The 18,286-nt window shown below is 36.3% G+C and overlaps 1 non-coding gene across 1 annotated transcript; it reads right to left on the bottom strand.

Annotated features, from left to right (window-relative positions):
* Window positions 1-18,048: 18,048 nt before the first annotated feature.
* LOC131328065 (U5 spliceosomal RNA) lies at window positions 18,049-18,165 on the bottom strand. Its single transcript, XR_009200352.1, has one exon. It is a non-coding gene; the product is annotated as a U5 spliceosomal RNA (small nuclear RNA).
* Between the last annotated feature and the right edge of the window lie 121 nt (window positions 18,166-18,286).

The following is an 18,286-nucleotide window of genomic DNA, read 5'->3' as shown; positions in this document are numbered from 1 at the left end:
GTACAAGTCTAAACGTTTACAATTACTAAAAATTTACTTATGTATATGTTTTTATCTTTTTATATGTATATGAACATATTTATGTACATAATGAAAATTTTATTTGCAGTTTTAGACCTGTATAAGAACATAAAAATATGATATTATTGAATCGTTAAGGCTCGTAAACAAGCTCGAGTTCGACCCAAACTTGGGCAAGCTCGGTTCGAGTTCGGCTCGTCATAATTTTCATTGAGTTCGGCTCGAGCTCGAGTTCGCTAAAAAACTTAACGAACGAATCTGAGTATTCTAATATTCGGCTCGGTTCGGCTCGTTTACAGCCTTACTTTTGATGGATCCTCTTGTAAACTTGTATGATTGACAAGTCATCTTGAATTTCCTTTACTTTTTCCGCAAGTCTTCTCATTTGGGATCTCACCTCCTGAGAAAATCTTATTTCTGGACTCAATCATGACCATTCAAAAATGTTTTGGACGGTCGAGATATTAATGAAACTTTTCTGGAGAAGTGTGAACTTTTTTCCTAAAAATTTCATTAAAATCCAGACCGTCCAAAACACTTTTGAACGATTGTGATTGGTCCGTACGTAAATAAGTATTTCCCCTCATGTCATACCTAAAAATAAGGGTAAAATGGATAGAAAATGAAGTGGATAAATGCGAATTTCTTTCTCCAAAAGAAAAACTATTCGGATAACAGAAAAAAAAATTTTAATTATGAGTAGTCATTTTAGAAAAAATCATTCTTTTAAAAGTCATACTCCCTCTGTCCTAGGGTTGGCAATGGGGGGTAGGGGGTGGATACCACTATCCCCGTCCCTGATCCCCGAATCCAAATCCATCCCCATCCCCTCCCCGATCCCCACCGGGGAATTATTTTTACCCTCCATCCCCTCCCCAAACGGGGAACGGGAATCCCCGTGGGGAATCGGGGATCCAACTGGAACCACAGGAAAAACCGGTATTCTTAATCCGGTATCCCTCCTGCAGCAAGACGCTAAGAACAAACAACACACGCAGAGCTCTTTAAAGCTTCGTTTCTTAGTCTCTCAATACGACGCTATTTCATGAGTTTCCGACGTGAACAATATTTATCTGACTAGAACTATCGATTTGAGCTCTTCTTTCTACTAATCTTCTATCCGTGGTAAGTGAATTCAATTACTTCTATCTTAATTGACAGTGAGATTTAGTTTCTTTTTTCTTCCTCACTTATGTATATATAGTACTCCTATATAATTTTCATTTATGTATATAACTTATTTATTTTATATATATACACAAACGGGGCCGGGATGGGGCGGGAACAGACTCATACCCATCCCCCTATCCGTTCCCCAATTTTTAAAAAAAATTATCCCCATCCCCTACCCGATCCCCGAAAAATCCCCGAATCCTCAACCCATTTGGGGCGGGGAATGAGGCGGGGCGGGGTGGGGCGGCCGGGATTGCCATCCCTACTCTGTCCCATTTTTATTATTCATTTTTGAATTGCGTGCCATTTTTTAATTATTTATATCTTTCAATCTTTAATGTTTGTCATAATTTTGAAAACTTTGTACTATAAAACTAATCGAAATCTATCAAACAAGATCCATATTATATATTTTTCAAAATTCACACTAAAATATATAGACAAAAAACAAAAAAAAAAAACAAACAGAATAACAAATCATGAAAATGGGACGAAAAAAGCAGTAGAACTATTGAAGTACATTCTCCGAAACATCCAAAGTACAAAAGTGGTACTCCCTGGAAGTGCTACAAAAGTTGTACTACATTATATATCCGCAGGGGCGGGTTGAGTGTGCAAGCGGGGTTCGGGTTCCGGCAAACTTTTCAATTATTACAATATTTTTTCAATTTTGTAGGTTTTGTTTGTAAAAATTATTAAGAAATATCCTTTCAAAATTGTATTGTTATATGAGGATGCTATTTTGTTGTTAATTTATGAATATATGTGATTCGGTTCCCCGCATCAAGAATCCTGCATCCGCCACCATACATTCGAGAATTTAAATCCAACATCAAATATTTTAAGGCCCTGTTCCAAAAATTCTTTTAAAAAATAAACAGCTTATTTCACATTTTCAAACTTAAAAGATCTCGATGAGATCTATCAAATAAGATCTATATTGCTAGAAAAATTATTTGCATAAAACACATGATTCTTGAGCTTGAAATTATATTTTTTAAAAATAAGTACTTATTACCGTTTCTGGAACGGGACCTAACTCCATTTGATAGATATACTACATTTGAAAGCGATGCTCATGTCCCATAAACCAACATGCACTAAAAAAAAGTGGTTGCTTTATTTTTATTTTTATTTTGCCAAAATGGTAGGAGATTTTATTCATATGAAATAAGCATAAATCAAAGAGGGTTATCAATCCCAAACCAGAGACAATAACTATGAGGCCTAAATTTACAAGCTTTTCACTCCAGAGTCCCACAACGCACTATGGCGATTCGACTCCTTTGATCATCAGCCAGTATTCTGACAACCGAATTCCAAAACCAACGAACGAAATTCCAACAAAAACCGACAAGAAACCGGCAAAAAGTGATTACTTAGACGAGGTGATCAGGTGAAGATATGATCTTTTAGTGGCTTGGCCGTGACTTTTTCATGTGCATGGTGACGAGTACCCAAAAAAAAAGTTCATGAGAAAAATGTGAGTGACAGATGTGAGAGAGTGACTTGTTTGGTTATGTTTATGAGGCGGTGAAACATAAAAACAGACTAGTCTTTCACGGAAGGCGAGGAAAGCTTGCGTCTTGAGCCACGATTTTTTTTTTCCGAGCATAGGAGCCTACAAATTTTTATGCGTGTTATACTGGGCAAAAATAACAAGTTCATTATGCTAGCGTAATTACTACTTTTATCGCTGAAAATGCAAAAAGAGTGATACTTTTATGCTCTCGTACATGGTTTTTGGTTTACATTATCTTGCGCTTGAAAGTTTCTTTTTTCTCTCTTTTGCTTGTTTGTTTTTTTTTTGAAAAGCTCTTTTGCTTGTTAAGAAAGGGCATGTTTGGACTATATTGAGTGACATGCAATGGTCAAAAATGAAGGAGTTGCAACATGATAAATTTGATGATGATGATATACTATCTTTCATTTTCTTCTTCTTGTCAATCCTTTCAGAAATTTAATCTATATATATGGGCGGTTAAAATGACACCTAAAATAACACCTTTTGTTTTTAGAATCCCAGCAAATGATCGGAGCCGTTCATTTTGTTTAAAACATGTTGTTAAAAATCTCCCAAAAAAACATGTTTTTACGAGGTAGTCGTTACAATGGTGATCCTCAAAGAACAACATTGTGACGTTACAGCGGTGATCTTCAAATGACAACATTGTAACAGTACCTGATATGATTAGTTAGTCACTGAAATGTTTTTAATCTGGGGGCCATTAGAGATTTCACCAGTCATTACTTCTTCACAATTTGGGAATTAATTAATTGAGATGCATGCGCTTAAGTTGATGTGCACCCGATTATCGAAAAAATCATTTATTCAATCAACGGTTTATGTTAAGAAAATGTAGTCCTATATTGTTTGGAAATAAAATAGGTGATCACTTAATATTATTTGGGTCCTCTCCACTCATCGCCAAACTATCCACTTATCGCCAATTGATCTTGAGTTGGATGCGTTAACAATTTTGTCTTGAAAATTGGCTACATTAGTAGAACAACTACGTCTAGTTTTAAAAATTAAAAAAAAAACAAAAAAAAAATCGAGGAAGAAGTAGAACAACTACCTGGATCGAGAGTCAAGAACAAAGGGTAGCCCAAAGTGGTAAGGTACTTCATTCACCAAGACCAAGTTTTGGGTTCGAGACTCGAGTCTCACCGTAGGACTTTATTCTCTACCCCTTAAAAATTAGGATATATAGAGTAGGTTTCTTACATAAACACACATACACAACAAACTACGAGAATGGCTTTTAGCCCATCTAATTATACCTAGCCTCCTACTTTGCAAATGGGAGATTTGGGATTTGAATCTGTAGAAAGACATTAAACCCCTTTTGATTGTTAACACATTAATTCTCCGCTAACCATATATAAAGTATTGGGGAAAAAGAATCTTGGGAATTACCGAAAGAAAATGGCTTAATTAGGAGATTTGGATATCCAAATATGCGACGAGGAGAAACGGGTTCGCATTTACACGTGGCCACCAAGCTTTTTAAAAAACTGGCTTTGACTTTGATCAGATCAACTGCCAAAAAAATAATCACACACATAAATAATAGGGACGAGGTTGACTTTTTCACAGAGGCTCTATAAAAGTAGTTTCCGCGCTATCCCATTTCACAGTTCGTCTCTGTAATCGACGGTTCAGATTTTAAATAAACTATTCACGTGAATAGTTTAACTATTTAAAGTATTCGCACGAATAGTTTATTTAAAATCTGTACTGCCCAAAATACTTTTGGATGGACGAAATTGTACACTTCTGTAAAAACTTTCTTTACGGAGCCTCCGAAAGAAGTTTTTTCTCAATAGGGACTCTCACATGTACTCCCCCAGTCCCAAGTTGCAGGACTTCTGGGAAAAGTCGTGCAATTTTGATATTAAAAATAAAAATAATTTCGTTTATAATATTTAAAACTTTTTTATGCCGAATAGAAGAAATTATGTACAACTTTAATTTGGTGCAAGGAAATTCAAAGAAATATGAACGGAAGCGCTTTATTGTTTATTTAAAAATTGCAAGACCTTTGTAGGGGTAGAGCAATTTGGGATGGATGAAAGAAAGCATATTCTTGCAGGGGAAGAGGAATTTGGGATGGATGAAAGAAAGCATATTCTTGCAAGGGAAGAAATATTAGTAAATCTATCTTCTGAATGCCTCTGCAATTTTCTTATCCAGTAATCTATGGAAAATAATACTACTAAGGTACATTTCATTCAAGCAATTTTTTTATCTGTCTTTTCATCCGACATTTAACAGTACAAGTTAAATACAAAAGTTAGATTAAAGGGTGTTTTGAATAAATAATTCAATCAAGGAAGCAGTAGTACAGATGCGGATCATGATAGAATAAACCAGCATTTGTTCGAGATTATCGAAACTGTTCATCTCTTATAATAGTCGATCGGTCATTTTAACGTGTGTATTTAGAAACCAAAGGAAGTTTAATGCATGGTATCAAAGTATCAAACTTAGCGTGATCCATCAACATACATTCGTAATTGTCATCTAGACTCGAATGCATGTTTCACTAGATAACGCATTATTGATTGAATATATAATAGTGATTATTTAGTGTTTCCAGATCCCTTTTTCACCACACATTTTGGTTCAGCTAAACATAAAATTAAATAGGCAAGACACAAAACAAAGTGTATGGGTGGGGCCCTTTTGTCCCTTAGAACCATAAAACCAAATGAAAAAAATTAACTGTTCCAAATCCGTTTGAATTGGTATAAAGATTTTATTTGTCTGATCATTTTATTCTAAAGGATCATAATTAATTTTTAACTATGGGACTCTTGTTGAAGAGCCCCAAGAGAACCATAAAACCAAATGTTTAACCACCCAAAAAACTGATCCAAAACAACGTCGTATATAATTCGGTGGGAGTTCACCACCTTGGGAGTCGGTAGGCGTAGCGTTATTGTTTTCCAAGATATGTATGTGAAAATAGAGGAGGAAAATAATTCATGATTGTCAACGCACTAGTATTTAAATAGAGGAAGATGTTTCAATCAATTAGCTTGAGGCAAACCTGCACGCCCCTCTTAGTTATCGACCTCCAAGCTTGAGTATATTCTAAGCTCGAGTACTTCGGTCTTGACTCATTCATAATATGTTTTGAACAAGCTAATCTCGAATAATATTTCAAGTGAATTAGTATGTCACGATTTTAGACCTCACTTTTTATGCGGACTTTCAAACGAATAATTCTGTTACGCTAATGGAAATAGGTATTTGAAAATAAGTACTTATTTTTTGAATTCAAGATGATGTATTATAAAAGAATGATATGTCTCGTAAAATAGAAAATAAGAACTTTAACGGAACGGATCCGGGTGTTAGTGTCCTGACTCAAACCAGTAGTACTATACTGTGAGTGAACAATTAATGCTGATGAAACCGAGTAGATTTAGGATATGCCCCGCTGGATTTAAACTTGAACGAATATACTTTTGTTCACCCAAAAAAGAAAAAAAAAAGACCTCGAAAGCATATACTTTTGTTCACCCAAAAAAGGAAAAAAGGACCTCGAAAGGGCACATTCTTAATCACTAACAAAAGGCTCTTCCAATCGGTAGGAATGGTTAATGGGCTCTAATCCAATTGGCATTTCTTGATCTTCATGTGGAAGGTTAGGGTTTGATCTCCATCGTGGGTGTTTGGAATTCAAAGCTATAAATAACCTCTAAAACACATTGTGAACTAACGTACTAACTCCCCGCTAATATATAGGAGTACAATATTTGCAACAACAACAAAAAAAAAAAAAAAAAAAATCATAAGGAAGGAAAGAGAAAGGACAGCACGTGGAAGGTTGGGATTAATTAAGACCCACAAAAAAAAAATTAAAAAACAATAAGGTTTGGACTAATCCAAACGTGGAGATAATTAAAGCAGCCTTTGGGAGTCACCAAAGGTCATGTTTTTCATAGGAATTAAAAAATGAAAGACGGGATTTTTTATTTTTTATTTTTAACCAGACGATAGGATGGGATGTAGACAGAAGATTGAACACCATGTTTTCAAGCCATGCGGCTAACGGTTGGCGCGCGTAGAATAGGCATATTATTGCAGGTTATATGGAGCAAGTATTTAGAAGATTTATTTAACCTTAACCCAAGACCTAGGAGCTGGTATTAGCTGTTTACCTGCCACAAGTGACTTTGTTTATTGTTCATGAACAATGTAACTTAGCTAGCTCGAAGATATTCAACTAAACTAGCTCGAGCCAAACTTGTAGGTCCCCCTTTGTTATCGACCTCCAAGCTTGTGTATGCACTCCAAGCTCGTTCGAGTACTTTCGAGCTAGCTTGACTCATTCATAATTTATTTTGGATAAGGTAAGCTTGAATAATCCAAACGAGGTACGTAGTATGTCACGAGTTCGGGCCATAGCCACATAATCTTTCAAAATATCCTACACTCTCGCTCTAGATCCTCAAATTGCGTTCACGTTGTCAATTCTTGCTATGAAAATTTTGGTAGGTTGACATGTGTTTCGAAGACGCACCCGCTCAAGCACGTGAATTATGTGACTTGGGCCCCGTTTCCACTAACAAAAAAAACACTAAAAACTCAACGCATTTTACCGTCTCGTGTTTACTAACAAAAAAGTTTCAGCATTTTACCATCTCGTTTTTACTAACATAAAAGTTTTAGTATTTTACTACAGTAACTCCACATTCTTTATCCACAAACCTATCAACAACTTATTCACTACCGGAAACAACTTGACATACAACTTATTCACTACCGAAAATACCTAATAACTTCTCAACCACAAATAAAAATTTACAAATTTTTCACTACCGAAAACACCCCTTAAGTCTAGCCCCCAGTTTTATGCCAACTTTCAAATGCTGATGGAAGGAACCGACTAGATTTAGGATATGCCCTGCCGGATTTGAACTTGAAAGCATATTCCTCTATTCTCCGGACAAAAAATGACAAAAAGGTCCTTGGAAGGCATATGCCCCTTGTTCTTAACTTTATGAGCCCATGGAAATGTATGTGAACATAAAGCGTCCTGCATCCACATTCTTAATCTCTATGTACTATTAATGCGTCCACATTCTTAATCACGACTGCTAATTAAAAAAGGGACCAGGGGAAACTACTGTGCAGCTTCGTGCTGCGCACTCGCTGGCGAGCCTTGCCGGCATTGGTCCGGCGATCAGAGACGTTCACCGCGTAGAGCTCGTCGAGTTCTACGTGTGTGCCAAAAATCAGCTTGATCAAATATTGTTAAGTGTCTCATCGGAATACATATAACTTGAAGAAAAAAAATCCTAATGGATACAAAACACTGGATCAAAACCACTGAATCTATTTTTTTCAAGTTATATGTGTTCGGATGAGGCACTTATCGATATTTGATTGAGCGGATTCTTGGCACACACGAAGAACTCGACGAGCTCTACGCAGTGAACGTCTCCGATCGCCGGACCGATGCCGGCAAGGCCTTGCCGGCGGGTGCGCAGCACACTGTGCAGCACGAAGCTGCACAGCAGCTTCCCCGAGTCGTTAAAAAAGGCTCTTCCAATCGAACTGAGTCTGCTCCAGTCTCGCTCCAATGATCAAAATCTTTTACTTCGTAAAGCTCGTCGAGTAAAACAACTATGCGAAAACCCAGCGCGATCAGATATCATTAAGTACCTGATCGAAACACATATAACTTGGCAATAATGGGTTCCCGTGGATTTGATATAGTGTTTCGGATCCATTTTTTTCAAGATAAAAATATTTTGATTAAGCACTTAATTAATAATATCCGATTGAAACAAAATTATGCATCGTTGTTCTAATCGACAAGCTCTGCAAGTGAATGTTTTCAATCATCTAAAAGAGCTGGGAACATACCCCGCTCACCCGGGACAGCACGATGCTGGACAACACCAACCCCCAGTTGCTTCCGATCAAAAGAAAGGAAAGCACATGGAAGCTAGGGTTTGGGACTAATCCAAACGTAGAGATAAATTAAGCGGCCTTTCGTAGTCACCAAAGGTCATGTTTTCATAAGAAATTAATTAGATGAAAGCATAAATTTTTATTTTTATTTTTTGCCAAACAGCACGTTTTCCGGTGATGTGGCTAACACGGTGTTTCGCGTTAGAATACGCATTGCCATGGAATATACCCCATTTTCCCTACCAAGTGCATGCACGTACTTTTCTTTTTTTTTCTTTTTTTAAAGAAGTGCATAGGTTATATCTATTAATATTTAACCTTACCCAAAACCAAGGAGATCATAGTAGCTATTGAGTTTATTAGTATTTTTTTCCCTCAGCAAGTGACTATGTTTTATTGGTCTTCAACTTAATACTAAATTCTCTCTTCTTTTTTTACTACATGATGAAAATGTCAAACTATATGAAGTAGAGTTCACAAAATCAAAACTTTCCCTCGAGTGGTTTGCGTGGTCATGAGGTCAAAAACTTGAGTAGTGCCTTTGGTAGGGTGATAAAAAACTTTGTGATTTCTTTTTCATGGGGCGGTCGTTGGTCTGAAGTTCTTGTGGTCATACAAGCCCAGTCCTAGGGCACAGCCCAAGAGGTCATTGCCTGGGGCCCCAAAATCCAACCAAAAAAAGGAGCTCGATCCTATTTTCGTGAAAGTGTATATATATTATGTATTCAAATTCACAAGCCATATAATTGCGTGGTTCAACGGTAGGTGCCTTATTTTGCAACGTTTGGTTCAAGTTTGAATCCTACATACTCCAATCTATTGGCATATCATTTTTGTTAAACATTTGAGCTTGCAACAACTTGAACTCACAACCTACGGGGTGAGCTTGCCACAACTTGAACTCACGGCCTAAGGATGAGAATGATGCATTCTAATCGTGGGTATTGTTAAAGATATATTTCAAATAAATCATATGTCCACATTCCAAATTTTGTTTTCTCATGCTTTTGCAGCTTTAATATTCTAAAATTGTTCTTTTATACACGTAATTTACTTAAATATTTATGTTCTACCTTTTAAACTATTCTTTATCATGTGATCTAATATTTCTATTAAACTTTAAAATAAATAGGCCAAATATTGCTAGTTGGCCTAGGCCCCAAATCTCTTAGAATAGAGTAGATTATGTTAACGTGTGAGACCCCAACTCTTAGTCCCACATCGGTGGGTTAAGGGAATTTGTTGTGGTATATAAGTGATCGCGAACAGCTACTGTATAACTTGAGGTTAGACTTTTGAGTCACGTGGTTAGGCTAATACAACAACAACAACATGCGTGGAGGGTCCACACACATTGTCAGTGTATGTGCATGCAAGTAGTTATGTAAATGTGTCAATGTTGAAGTGATTTCCACAGGATGGCTCCAACATCTATCACCGGAGATTGTAGTAATTTTCGAAATTGGGATGGCAACAACATGTACTTGATAGCCGATAGAAAAAAGAAAAAAAAAAAAAAAAAAACAACGTGTGTACGTGATGCATAATGGACGGCCGGATCGACTACTTGACAGGATTGTCGAGCCGTCTATATGTTGAGATCAACAGCCAAATCAGCCATTTGACACCACTTAACAGGGATATTGCCGCTCGGCAGCATCCCCTCTGATGCACTATACGGCCTGTTGCCATCATATAGTCGGTCAAAGGTTGTTTTTTTGCTATTGAAAATCGTCTAAATTGGTACAGCAACTACATGGAGGCCCACTAATATCGGGGATCACCAAAAATCATGACTTGATTAATAATCTTTTGATCAATATCAATCTCAAGAGATTTGGCCAAGTAAAGATGAGAAAATAATAAGTGATCGTCCTTCATGAGATCGCATGTTCTAATCCGATGGAGGCCAAGCATCGCAAATCTTGGGGTCATTGAAGGGTTTATCTGATCGTTAAATTCAAGGTTCCGGAAGTAGTCAAGGTTTACGCAAATTGACCCGAACATCCGACTAAAAAAAATACTCCAGTATTTTGATTTTCAAATATGTGATGAGGAGAAACGAGTTCGCATGCACAAGACAGGCGGACAACAGGTGTTTGACCAAACTAAATAAATACTCCCACTATTAATGGATTCGCATAACGTTGGAATAAACTTGTGTTTAGTTCTAGATTAATTTTAAATAATATCTACTACGATAAAAATAATATCACACTTAATTAAATAGTAGGGAATCTCACATGTATCTTCTTTCAAGAGAAAAGATATCTTTCTTCTGAATTCCTATGCAATTTTCTTATCCACTGGTTATAAAATAATAAATTTTCCTAATTGCATTAAAGATCCCGCATTTCATTCAGGCCTCATTCCGCTAAGGAATAAGTACTTAATTTTTGAATTAAATGCGATGTGTTGTGAGAGAATGACCTCTCTCGTAAAGTAAAAAATAAGTACTTTAAAAATAAGAATCTTAGCGGAACGGGACCAATATTGTAGATTTTGAACCAAAAAAAAATCATGATAGTATAAGCTAAACACAACATTTTTGTAATTCAACTATGGAAGTAAAGATGCGGACCATAACAGAATAAACCAGTATTTATTTAATATTATCTAGCAAAGCCCAAAATTTAGGGTAAGGACCCTATAGAACAAAAGTGTATGAACCCTAAAATTAAGTTTATGTGGTGGTGCCCTAACCACTTATAATTACTCCTTATGAACAATCCAATCAAAAGGGTGGGTAAGCAAGAAAAAAGAACTGTCTAGAAATTTACACAGAGGCCTGCTCTGCCCCAAGCCAAGGCAGAGTAGGGTGCTGTGCCTCCATTACCTGTACCTGTCTCGTCCCAAACTCGAAAATATGATCCTAAGTTTTCAATTTGTAGACCTTAGTGCATACAAAAGTAAGTCAGTCGAATGTCGGCAAAACAGTAAGCGAATCACGTTTTTCTTCATTAAATTAACAGCAAATACAATTTAAAAAATACATAGCAAGAATATTTGATTTGATTCAGTGATCTAACGACGCCCGATTGACTTGATTTTTCATCGAATTGTTGCCCGCGTCTAACTCTTAACTCTAAATAGTAAACGGTTCAGATTATGTTTTTGGGATTGGGTATGGTGTTGTGCACACCGTATTGTGTATATCCGGACAGTCCGTCTCGACAATCAATGGTTTGGATTGCTCGATATTGGGCGTAATCTCAACCGTTCAACGGTTTTAACAATCTTGATCATTGATTACCGAATATGGATGATTAGAATGTGCACAACACGATGTGCACTTCTTTTGGAGGGTACGTGCACAGCACGGGGCGGGCGTGGAGCAGCGTGTGGAAGGATGGGGCTAATCCAACGCGGAGAAAAGCGGCAGGATAGGCATTGCGCGCAATAGAATATAATAGCCCCTTTCCCATGAATCCCATCACATGTGCACATGTTTTTCAAAATTTTTTTTTCACAAGAGGTGCCCGGTTATATCTGCTTATATTAGGACCTTATCCAAAACCAAGGAGGCAGGGACAGATTCAGGAATGTATCTTAGTGGGGGCATCTGTTAATTATAATGACGAAAGTTTATTTTTTTAGTCAATCATAATATGATCGTTCAAAATTATAGCATGCAATACTAATTACAAAAGTTTATAAAGTGTACTTTAAGTTAAATTAGGTAAAAATGAGCACAAAATCTTAGACAAAATTTTGAAAGTATGTTTTAAATAAACATTAACAAATTTTAGAATGATCGAGTTAGTTTTGTTAATGTCTTTATTTTAAAATATTTCTCCGAGACGATTAAAAACAAAGAGAATCAAGAAAGAATAGCTCCAAATAGACAAACAACTCGTAAAGTAACAAGTATAAATGCTAAGGCATAAAACTAATTCTATATGTACATTTTCGGGATATATACAAGTGTGTATGTTTATAAATTAGCATACTTTCATAAGTATGCTAATTTATACATAAATATTCTTAAAAAAATATTTTTATTTCGAAGGGGGGCACGCGTTCGAGTGGGCACGCGTGCCCCATGTCCGTCCGTCTCTGCAAGGAGGTAATGGTTGTACAAGCAGGGCCGGCCCAAGGTATTAAGGAGTCAAATGATCGAGTGGAGCCCTACATATATTTTCAATTAAAATACAACAACAAAATATTTTTCTATATAATATAATTGTTTTAGTTCACATTTAATATGGTAAATGCTTTGGCTTCAATGGCTGCCATATGTTTCTCTTTGACACAAGTTTGAAACATAGTAGCAACAACAATATTTTTGGCAAATACGGAAAAAAAATAATAGTAAATGCTCCGATAGGATTCAAACTCAGTCGCTTTCAATGGGATAGTTTGCGTTTTACCACTGAATCACCAATGGAACTTTTTCTATATTGTGAGCAAAAAATATATATATTTGTAGTGAATAGGGCCCTATTTTGCTCAAAATTTGGAGGCCCTAGGCGTGGGCATCTTGGGCCTTGCCCCAAGGGCCGGCCCTGGCTACAAGTGGCTTCCCATGAGGTTTGGTATAGTGGGCATGAGAGTTAACAAAGCAACTAAAGGACTTATCCTCCAAGAAGTTACATACCCTCCAAAAAGTTACAAAGTCGAACCTCATGAAAGCCAAACGTTTAAAACTTTGGGGTTTCTGGAATGTTTTTTCGATCGTAAACTTCCCATTGTCAACTTCAGATGGCTTTTGGTTAGCGTTGTACTGCTAATACTAGTCGACTATTACTCAGTTTCCCGATCTTCTCATCTCTACATGAAAATGTCAACTGGTAATTAACTTGAGCTTATAATCAGAAAACAAGAAGTTCAAAGTTCAAATCGTGCGGTCAATACTCTCTCAAACCTTACTATCCCACAAGGTCCCAACTTATTCCGGACCGTTGGATTGGGAACATGGAAATCTAAACTCATTTTTTTTTTTGATCAGAGAAATCTAAACTCATTCGTTCGCAAATTTGTGAAGGGGGATTTGATGACTGTAACCGTAAGTGTAAGTGTAGCCATAGATTGTGGTAAGTTTGGTCAGATTAAATGTTTGTAAACTTTAGTGATAAGTGGAATTTTGTTTGTTTTTTTGGCGAGAAAGTTACGAAACCAACTCGTTTTTAGCAAAAAACAACTCCACTTTTTATGTGTGATTTTGATTGAACGATTGAATCAAGTACTTTCTAATCTAATTATTTGAGGTTCATTTTTTTTTTTATCAACAGGCAATTCATGTACTATCATTCAAAAGTCCGAAGGCAAAAATTACATCACAAACCATAAGAGTGAACCAAAACTACCAAAATCTAAGACACGAACTACCAAATCAAGGACTGACCCTATGCCGGCACATAGTGTTGATCTGTCAATGCCCAAAATCACTTGGGACATCATAGAAAAATCCCTAACCAACCTCGTCATTTACAATTAAGGATAAGGACTCATTGGCGGGCTATTTGGACAGGCTCAAACTTATGTGTGTGTGGAATATTATTACTTCCTCTTCGAATTATATCGTCACGTGGTGCTCCACGAGTCTATACCACTAGATATTTATGCGAGAATCCAGAATTAAGTGAACGCACTCCATATGAATGGGTTATAGTAGTGGCTCTTGAAGTACCATGTGGTGGTGCTCGATGAGCATTGGTAATCTGGCCCGAACATCCGACTACAAAAATAAATAAATAAATATTCCAGTATTTTGATATCCAAATATGTGATGAGGAGAAACGAGTTCGCATGCACAAGACAGGCGGACAACTGGTGTTTGACCAAACTAAATAAAATACTCCCACTGGCCACTAGTAATGGATTCGCATAACGTTGGAATAAACTTGTGTTTAATTAGTTCAAGATTAATTTAAATAATATCTACTGCGACAAAAAATAATCTCACACTTAAATAGTAGGGAATCTCACATGTATCTTCTTTCAAGAGAAAAGATGGAGTAAATCTTTCTTTGAATTCCTTTGCAATTTTCTTATCCACTGGTTATAAAATAATTATTTTGCTTAATTGCATTAAAGATCCTGCATTTCACTCAGGCCTTGTCCTGCTAAGGAATAAGTATTTATTTTTTAATAAATAATTATTTTTTGAATTAAATGTGATGCATTGTGAGAGAATGGCATGTCTCGTAAATCGAAAAATAAGTATTTAAAAAATAAGATTCTTAGCAAAACTTAGTCTTATTGTGAAAAATAAGTACGAACAGATACTCGGATGGTGCATAGCATGTACAGCACCAACCCGGATTCCATCAGCCTTCGTTTTTTATCTGTATTTTCTTTTTTGGTTAAAATATCATCTCGTCACACAGGGACCTGCTATGCTCCAAGGCAAAGTAGGGTGTTGTGCCTCCAATACCTGTACCGGTCTCATCCTGATCTCGAAAAATGATCCAAATTTACTGTATTTGGATCAGTTTTTAGAAATTTTTGAGAAATTTTGTAGGGTTATGAGTGAAGAAAGAAATGTGAGTAATGATTGGAAGTAGATGTAATGATTGAAGAGAGATAGAGAGAAATGAAAATAATGATTGGAGATAATGGTGAGTAGTGATTAAAAGTAAGGGTAATGAATGTTTTTTTAGTTGAGAATTTTTTTTAAAAAAGCAATCCAAACAATGCAAATTGTAGACCTTAATGCGTACAAAAGTCCTGTACAAAATAAAGTCAATCAAAAGTTGGCAATCTAGCAAGCAAATCACGTTTTTCTTCAATAAATTAACAGCAAATATAATTTCAAAAATACACAAGAAGAATATCTGATTCCATTAGTGATCTACCGACACCCGATCGACTTGATTTTTCTCCAGGTTATTGCCTGTTTTTAACTCTAAACAGTAAACGGTTCAAATTATATTTTCAAACTCGAAACGAGACCCGAATTGGAGCTGATCCAAGTAGAGAGAGGGGCGTGGAGCAGCATGTGGAAGGATGGCCAGGGCTAATCTTGGATTGAGAAATTTTGTATTGCAAGGCCCCGCAAGGCACTCTGTAGGGTGCACACGAGCCATCAATCTTGACAATGAATGGTTGAGATATGATTTTTAATTATAACCGGTAAGATCATTTATTATCGGTCATAATTAATTTTTAATGTGGACCGTTGATTGATGAAATCAACGACTGTGTACTGCCCGGCCTATACGTGCACTATAGCACCCCGGATCCGCTAATCCTACGCGGAGAAAAGCGGCCTTTGGGAGTCACCAAAGGTCATGTTTTCATAGGATAGGCATTGCAATAGAATATAATAGCCCATTTCCCATACCATGAGCACATCTTTTTCAAAAAAATTCCGCCCCGGTTATACTGTATCTATTTATATCAGACCTTATCCAAAACCAAGGAGGTAGCAAGCAGGACCGGCTCAAGGTATTTCGGGATTCTAGGCCAAATAATCGAGTGGTGCCCTACATATATTTTCAATTAAAAAACAACAATAAAAATACTTATCTACATAATCGTTTTAGTTCACATTTAACATGGTAAATGCTTTGGCTTCAATGGCCACTATGTATTCTCTTTGACACAAATTTGAAACATAGTCGCAATGCAAGCAGGATCGGCCCAAGGTATTTGGGGATTCTAGCCCAGATGGTTGAGTGGTGCCCCATATATTTCCAATTAAAAAACAACAATAAAAATACTTATCTACATAATCGTTTTAGTTCACATTTAATATGGTAAATGCTTTGGCTTCAATGGCCGCTGCTCTATGACACGAATTTGAAACATTGTAGCAACAACAATGTTTTTTCGATCGTTAACTTCCAATTGTCATATTAAATGTTAAACATGGTAAGTTTGGTCATATTAAATGTTTGTAAACTTTAGTGATAAGGGAAATTTTGTTTGTTTTTTTGGCGAAAAAGTCACAAAACCAACTCGTTTTTAGCAAAAAATAACTCCATTTTTTATGTGTGATTTTGATTAAACAATTGAATCAAGTACTTTCTAATCTAATTATCCGGGGTTCATTTTTTTTTTTTATCAACAGGCAATTCATATACTATCATTCACTACCAAATCAAGGACTGACCCTATGCCGGCACATATTGTTGGTCTGTCAATGCCCAAAATCACTTGGGACATCATAAAAAAATCCATAACCAAACTCGTCATTTACAATTAAGGACTCATTGGCGGGCTATTTGGACGGGCTCAAACTTATGTTTAGGTGGGCTTGGAAACAAAGTCCATGCCCATCCATTGGTCTGGGCCACGTTGGGCCTCTGTTTACCTTGTACCATGCAGTGAAGGTATGGATTAAACCCGGCCCATCCAGCCCATTTTTTTAGTTTTTCAATTTTAACTCCAAAAGTGCTTGATCTTAATTCTCATTTTTTGCAAATATTTCTAATTTTGTTTTAACAAAACAATTTACTACTAGATATCCTATGCGTACAATATTGAAATAACATCAAGCAGCTTAGAAGCACCAATTTCAAGTAACCACAATTTGGTGCGAAATAAGAAGAAGAGACAGAACATCGAACTTTGGGCTGAAAAGACGGTGATATAACCATTGACAAAGCCGTCCTTTTTTTTTTTTTTTGAACAACGAAGAAGTATTTCATTAATCACAAAGGATAAAAATATGAAATCAGCACAGTAGGGGGGAAAAGTATTGAGAGAGCTTCAAAGCCATCGTTCTTATCTCTGTGTATAATAGTACGTCTGTTCGTATGTGTTAGAGAAAATTGAGAAATCTTATAGCTTGAACTCAATCTTCAAATCTCTTAGCCTTGGTGTCCCATTTCGTTTGTTTACCAAGGAAACGTGTATTTTGACTTCCAAAACTTAATTGCCTAGCTTGCTGGTGAAATGGTAGACACGCAAGACTCAAAATCTCGTGCTGTCAAAATAATTTTTAGAATTTTTTTACGCCATTTAGAAGGTATTGATGAATAGATTTGAAGGATACAAAAAAAAAAAAAAAACTTTCAAAAATTATAAAGGTTAAAATGATACAAGTTTTCTTAGGAAGCAAATAAAATGAGAACGAAAAGAGTACTGAATATGATTTCTCTAGACGTTAAATAACTTTGCTACGTACACACCATTTCAATACACCACCCGGTAATGTGAGGTCCCACAACATATTTTGACAAAATTTGAGTCGTTTATTATGTAGCTCTAGACGTCTAATCATTTGCGCAAAAAACCAGATTGATTGGAGATTAGTAAATATTTGATTCAAATTAACTGAATAACAAAAGAATTTAACGACCCATTGTTCTCAAGGATATTATAAAATTGGTATGTACGATCAACCTGATTAAAGAAATTGTAAAATTTTAGAATTGGTACTAATGTAAATCAACCTGATATTTGGCAAGAAAATTTGTATCATTTCAATTTCAAAAATTATAAAGATAATTTTCAGACTTGGTTTGAAAGGGAGTCCTTACCCAAAGGTAGGACCCCTCCAAAAATTGGCGTATGCCACTTAAAGCGGCGAGCACACGGTATTCTTTAGTAAAAGGCGAAAGAATAGTTCGCTTTGTGCTCACCGCGTGGCTGCATGATTTAATGTTGTGGTTGCATTGGCTTATGAATTACTCTCCTTTAACGACAGAACTTTCAACAGCCAATGTGGGACGAAGTATATCTAACGTCTCGGCTGAACACACCGCTGTCCAA

Source organism: Rhododendron vialii, chromosome 5a (genome assembly GCF_030253575.1).
Source record: "Rhododendron vialii isolate Sample 1 chromosome 5a, ASM3025357v1".
Lineage (NCBI taxonomy): Eukaryota > Viridiplantae > Streptophyta > Magnoliopsida > Ericales > Ericaceae > Rhododendron > Rhododendron vialii.
The sequence above is the reverse complement of the archived record's forward strand: the minus strand, read 5'-3'. Positions and strand labels throughout refer to the sequence as shown.